This window comes from Eurytemora carolleeae, unplaced genomic scaffold, assembly GCF_000591075.1.
Source record: "Eurytemora carolleeae unplaced genomic scaffold, Eaff_2.0 scaffold2670, whole genome shotgun sequence".
NCBI lineage: Eukaryota > Metazoa > Arthropoda > Copepoda > Calanoida > Temoridae > Eurytemora > Eurytemora carolleeae.
The window spans coordinates 1,681-7,981 of NW_019398567.1; positions in this window are offsets into that span (position 1 = coordinate 1,681).

A 6,301-nucleotide genomic window follows, 5' to 3' on the forward strand; every position below is an offset into this window, starting at 1 on the left:
CAATACATTATACAATACATACAGGGTGACAAGGACCAGGATATACATTACATTATACAGTACATACAGGGTGACAAGGACCAGGATATACAATACATTATACATACATACAGGGTGACAAGGACCAGGATATACAATACATTATACAATACATTCAGGGTGACAAGGACCAGGATATACAATACATTATACAATACATACCGGGTGACAAGGACCAGGATATACAATACATTATACAATACATACAGGGTGACGAGGACCAGGATATACATTACATAATACAGTACATACAGGGTGACGAGGACCAGGATATACAATACATTTTACAGTACATACAGGGTGACGAGGACCAGGATATACATTACATTATACAGTACATACAGGGTGACGAGGACCAGGATATACAATACATTTCACAATACATATATGGTGACGAGGACCAGGGTATACAATACATTTTACAATACATACAGGGTGACAAGGACCAGGATATACATTACATTATACAGTACATACAGGGTGACGAGGACCAGGATATACTATACATTATACAGTACAAACAGGGTGACGAGGACCAGGATATTCAATACATACAGGGTGACGAGGACCAGGATATACAATACATTATACAATACATACAGGGTGACGATATAAAGCTTTATTTTGCTTCTGATGTGTTACAAAATGGTCATTGTATGGATATCATTATCCAAAAAGGAAAAACAAAATCTGTGGAACCTAAGTGAAAGCACATTATCTAGTCCGTTATGTATTATATTTTCTGAATCTGCCTCAAACTATTTAAACTCGAGTTTAAAGCCTAAGGGAGAAATGCATTCTTGTATTTATTTTTCATTTTTAACTTTAACTTTATTCTAGAAGAAACTCAGATAACGAGGGAAGTTTTCCTAAACTTTTACAAGTGACTATCCAATATCAAATACTATCTTAAGTTTTTATTACCCAGATGTTAAAAGTTAGGATACAGAAGCGATTAAAGCAGTTTTAAATTTACAAATACTTGTCACCCAATAGAAACATTTTATGTTAGGGGGGGGGGATAAGATTACCTGTGTAATCTAAAAAGATAAAAATAACTAGCACTAGGTATATTTTGCTATAGTCCAGACCTATATCTGGCTTTATAAGAATCTGACCCATAACCTAACCTAACCTAACCTGACCCATATTGCAAATTCGGTTTTCTGTAAGTCTGCTTTTGTTTGAAAATGCAAATTACTGAGTCTTTGTCACAAACTCTGATTTTCTTTTCTCTACTTCTTTTCAACCCAATGTCGTAGACCTTTGACATTTCAAATTATGACTTCTGTTCGATCAAATAACATAAGGTTGAAATATCAAAGGGTTCCAAAGATTGGATTAGAAAATCCGACTTTGGGGCAAAGATTCAAATTCGTTTTTAACCAAAACGATTTTTTATAAACAACTAAAAAACGAGCTTACCAATCGTTTTAAAAAATTGTTATGTTTAATATCTTTTGTTTCCATAACGTAATAAAGGTTCTCATTTAACATAATAAAAGTTTTTATTTAACGTAATAAAAGTTTTCATTTAACGTAATAAAAGTTTTCATTTAACGTAATAAAAGTTTTCATTTAACGTAATAAAAGTTCTCATTTAACATAATAAAAGTTTTCATTTAACGTAATAAAAGTTTTCATTTAACGTATTAAAAGTTTTATTTAACGTAATAAAAGTTTTTATAAAGTAATAATAGTTTTCATAACGTAATAAAAGTTTTCATAAGGTAATAAAAGTTTTAATTTAAAGTCATAAAAGTTTTCATTTAACGTCATAAAAGTTTTAATTTAACGTAATAAAAGTTTTTATAAAGTAATAATAGTTTTCATAACATAATAAAAGTTTTCATTTAACGTCATAAAAGTTTTCATTTAACGTAATAAAAGTTTTCACTTAACATAATACAAGTTTTTATAAAGTAATAATAGTTTTCCTAACGTAATAAAAGTTTTCATGACGTAATAAAAGTTTTCATTTAACGTCATAAAAGTTTTCATTTAACGTAATAAAGGTTTTCATTCAACGTAATAAAAGTTCTTATTTAACGTAATAAAAGTTTTCATTTAACGTAATAGAAGTAAACTTATCAATACTTATGAGCGCACATACACTCTCCAGGTTAACCTAAAAGATTGAGACTTTAGAGGTGACCAACCGAATTTTTCTTGTATCTTACATTCCCTGCAGCTGTAAACTTGTTTTTCCTTGCCAATCGTGTAGAATTTGTCATGTGAAGATAGTAAAAAAAATGTTTCCGCGATTTTTGTTTATTTTAGTTTAAGGACAAAACAACTCCAACATTTTGGTTTAAGGACAAAAACTCTAAATTATTTGGGTTGAGGACAAAGAACTCTAAAATTTAATTTGGGGACAAAATTTTAACTCTGTAAGATTAGAAGCCTACGTAAAAAAATAGATTATCACCTTTGGGTTACAAAGATATAGAGATTAGAAAATTACAGTTTGTGACGAGGTTCAGTTCTTTTCAGAAGTGCCTGATATTCGATATTTTCCTTTATAAAGTTTTCCAACCAAACTAAGTGCTTTCATTGTTTCGCCTAATTAAGTTTACTCCAAATATTTAAAACTGCCAGTTTAAATTTTTAATCAAAATAAACATTTTCTTTCAACAAAATAGTTTAACTTTAGTACATTATTACAAAATTAGGAAATCCCCTAAAGGAAAAAAAAAGAAAAACAAAAATTAAAAAAGACACTAGATGCGTTCTTACCTCCTACTTCCCTAAATTTTCACGGGGGGCTTTTCCCTCATAAAAAACTAAAATCATGATAAATTCAATTCCATCTCAGGATTAAGAATATCTTATGTTTTTTAAAAGGAAAAAACATTATGAAATTAACCTGTCAAAATGATTTATTGCTTTGCTGGTTTCCATTTAGAGATATTTTCAATTTAAGAACAAACTACTTTTTACCAAAACTAGACTTCCAAGTTTCAGGCCGCTTCGCGCCTTTTTTCTAGTTCCATGGAATTTGCAAATTATTAGCTTTTAATTGTTGTTTTCAAACCGCCATTTTTTTTAATTTGTTGAATTTTCATGAATCATTGTTGGATTTTCAAAAAAAGGTAAAGTTATTCAAGTACATCGGTAGACCTATATCTTTGTATTCAAGTACATCAGTAGACCTATATCTTTGTATTCAAGTACATCAGTAGACCTATATCTTTGTATTCAAGTACATCAGTAGACCTATATCTTTGTATTCTGTAAACATATGATGATATGACCGACTCTACCGACGGTCAACTTATTTTTACCAGTTCCATTTAAACCCAAATATAGTTCAACACAGACTCTTGATATTTACGGATCGTATATACCTAGCAAGGTAGGGAGGTCAATTTTGCGAGAGTATACGCATTTATGCTGATAAAGACATTGAAGAAGTTTGGCATTTCTAACTTATATCAGGAGAAAGTTAAACTTATCAATATATCAGGAGAAAGTTAAACTTATCAATATATCAGGAGAAAGTTAAACTTATCAATATATCAGGAGAAACTAAACATTATTGAAACTAAACATTATTGAAACTAAACAATATTTTATATACATGTTGAAGACATTTTAACTTAATTTTTCTTTATCTTTTAAATAATGTATTTTTTGCAATGTTGATTAGTTAAATAAATTGTTTAGCTTTTAAATGTTTTTCTAAAAATATACTTTTACAATATTTAAAATCAGCTTGTCCGTTTTCTTTGATATTTGAATAAAGGAAGCATCTGGATCATTTCTTTCGAAATTCATTCATGTTTTTAAAAAAGAAAATGTTGGAATAATAAAATGAAAGTAGAATTTTATATCTCTGGGTTTTATAACAATTTTATGTATGTCATACCATTTTGGTAATAAATGATAATAACGTTAATCGAAATATTTTTTCTATGTTTGGTTGGGATTACATAAATATTTTTCAGCTTTTTATTTTGATTTGATTAAAACTGTAAAATCCTTTTAAAGATAAAGATTAAAATTATTTATTTTTCAACTAACATGATGCACTGCAAACTAACCAGGAGGATAAGGTCAAACTCTGATTTTCTAATCTCTATATCTTTGTAACCCAATGTCGTAAACCTTTGCTATTTCAATCTATTAATACTTATAGATAAAATAATCTAAGTTTGAAATATCAAAGGTTTGCATAGATATTGGGATCAAAAGATTTGAGTTTGTGGCAAAAACTCAACTCCTTTATTTGATTACATATTATGAATTCAAAACATTTTATTCTTTTCAAAAGCTCTTTAATAAGAGGAGTTATAATAAAAATATATAAGATATCAATCTTATGTTAATTTTTATTTAGTTTGACGTGATGTCTGGATGCAAATAATAAAAATACTGATGCTACCTATCCAATTCTTTATCGATCTAGGAGACAGAAAGAGAGGGAGTTAAAGTGTAACTACAACCAAGTTTCGTTACTCAACCAAATCTTAGTTAAAGGGGAAATAGACCATAAAGTACAACTACTAGGATTAGCTAAAACCTAAGNACAATGATATGATTGAATCTACATATTCTTGTTTGCTGAGACTAAGAACCTATGAAGGGGTGGATTTACTCTACAAGAGAAAAATCCTTACAAGGTTACAATATCATAGATAAAAAAATTAGAAGGAAATATCCGTATTAAAATTCCTAAGTGTTCCCTGTTGCTGATCCTGATTGACAGTTCTCCGACACCTGCTCTGTCATCTCTCACATCACTGACTTTCACAATCATCACTATGTGTCTATCTATATATGTTTCCATATTCTGTTCCTTCTCGGATATTTATCACTTCTCCTTATTTGATTCTCATATCTTGGTATCCTGGTTATTTTGCTAGAGTTGTTTGCACACAGGGTCTTCCTCCTACGTTATTCTGAAGAAAGAACTCTTCTCCTCCCATACGGTGAATAATAGACGAGGTTCGGGCTTGGTCTTTTAGCTGAAAACAGTTTTCAAAGATCTAAAAATATATAACATATATCTAATGTTTTCCCCTATTTCTTTCTAGATCTTACAATCCTTCTATGGTTCTAAACTAGCTAGAACATGCTGTGGTCCCACTGCATCAATACACAAACATCTTGTTATTCAGATTACCCTGATTTTGCAATTTTCCATTTTAAAGAGGTAAAAAAATTCTATTATTATTATTTGGTTAATTAATATTTTTTTGTCCTTTAGAGTAATTTAGGTATTCTTTTATTTGTATTTATATATTGATAATATATATCTATATATATACTTTGCTTGTCTGTCTGTTTGTTTGTTTACATCCAATAAAAGTCTAAACAGCTGAACCGATCGGGCCAAAATTTTGTGTAGGACCTCGCGTGGCCTAAGGGAAGGTTTATGGATGATCGAATTTTCAAAATTTGCTTCTAACGAAATTCGGTTTTTTGAAATTTTTGAAAATCCACAAAATTGTTTTTATAAAATCAGCAAAGATATATAAAGATTGTTTGTAAATATAATTTTTTAAATTCTAAAGGTAACACAATTTTTCCTCCCACCCCTCAGTCGTATTATAGAATAAATTATCCTCCTGCATATGTTATAAGTAAAATATGATATATTTATTATATATTATATGTATTATATAGATAGATATATAAAAGGAAACCAATGCATCATAATATCTATTAACTATAGAATACAGACTTGCTGCATCATAACTTACTTACCACAGATAAATACATAATAGATTTACAACGTTGAATATATATTGTATATAAATATATAATCTTTACATGGTAATGATACAAGGTTACATTTTAAAAGTGGTATGAACTCAAGACAATCTAAAGCCATAAAACTGATGTGAGTAAATCTACAGAGTAAAGGAAAAAATGTATTTACAAGTAAATTGAACAATAAAATGATATTAATGATCAATGGAAAGCTCTCTGCCTTTACTGTTCCGTCTCCAGGAGCTCTTCGTGCAAACTAACTATAGTTTCGGTTTAACTCCAATAAAATTCCCGGTTTTAACGGCAGCTTGCTTTTTAGGAATAGGACCATATTAACCTCTGTTAATGGCCCTATGGTGTACACTATTGTTAAAGCTTTCTAATTATTGCTCATTAGCAGGGGCGCACGAGGGCTTTTGTTTAAGGGAAGACAATTTGCGCGCGTAAGTTCTCAAAAAAAAAAATTTTGCCCCCCCCCCTCGGCAACATTGTGCCCCCCCTTAAAACCATTTTAAAAAAAATATTAATACCTTTTTTAAATTTTTTT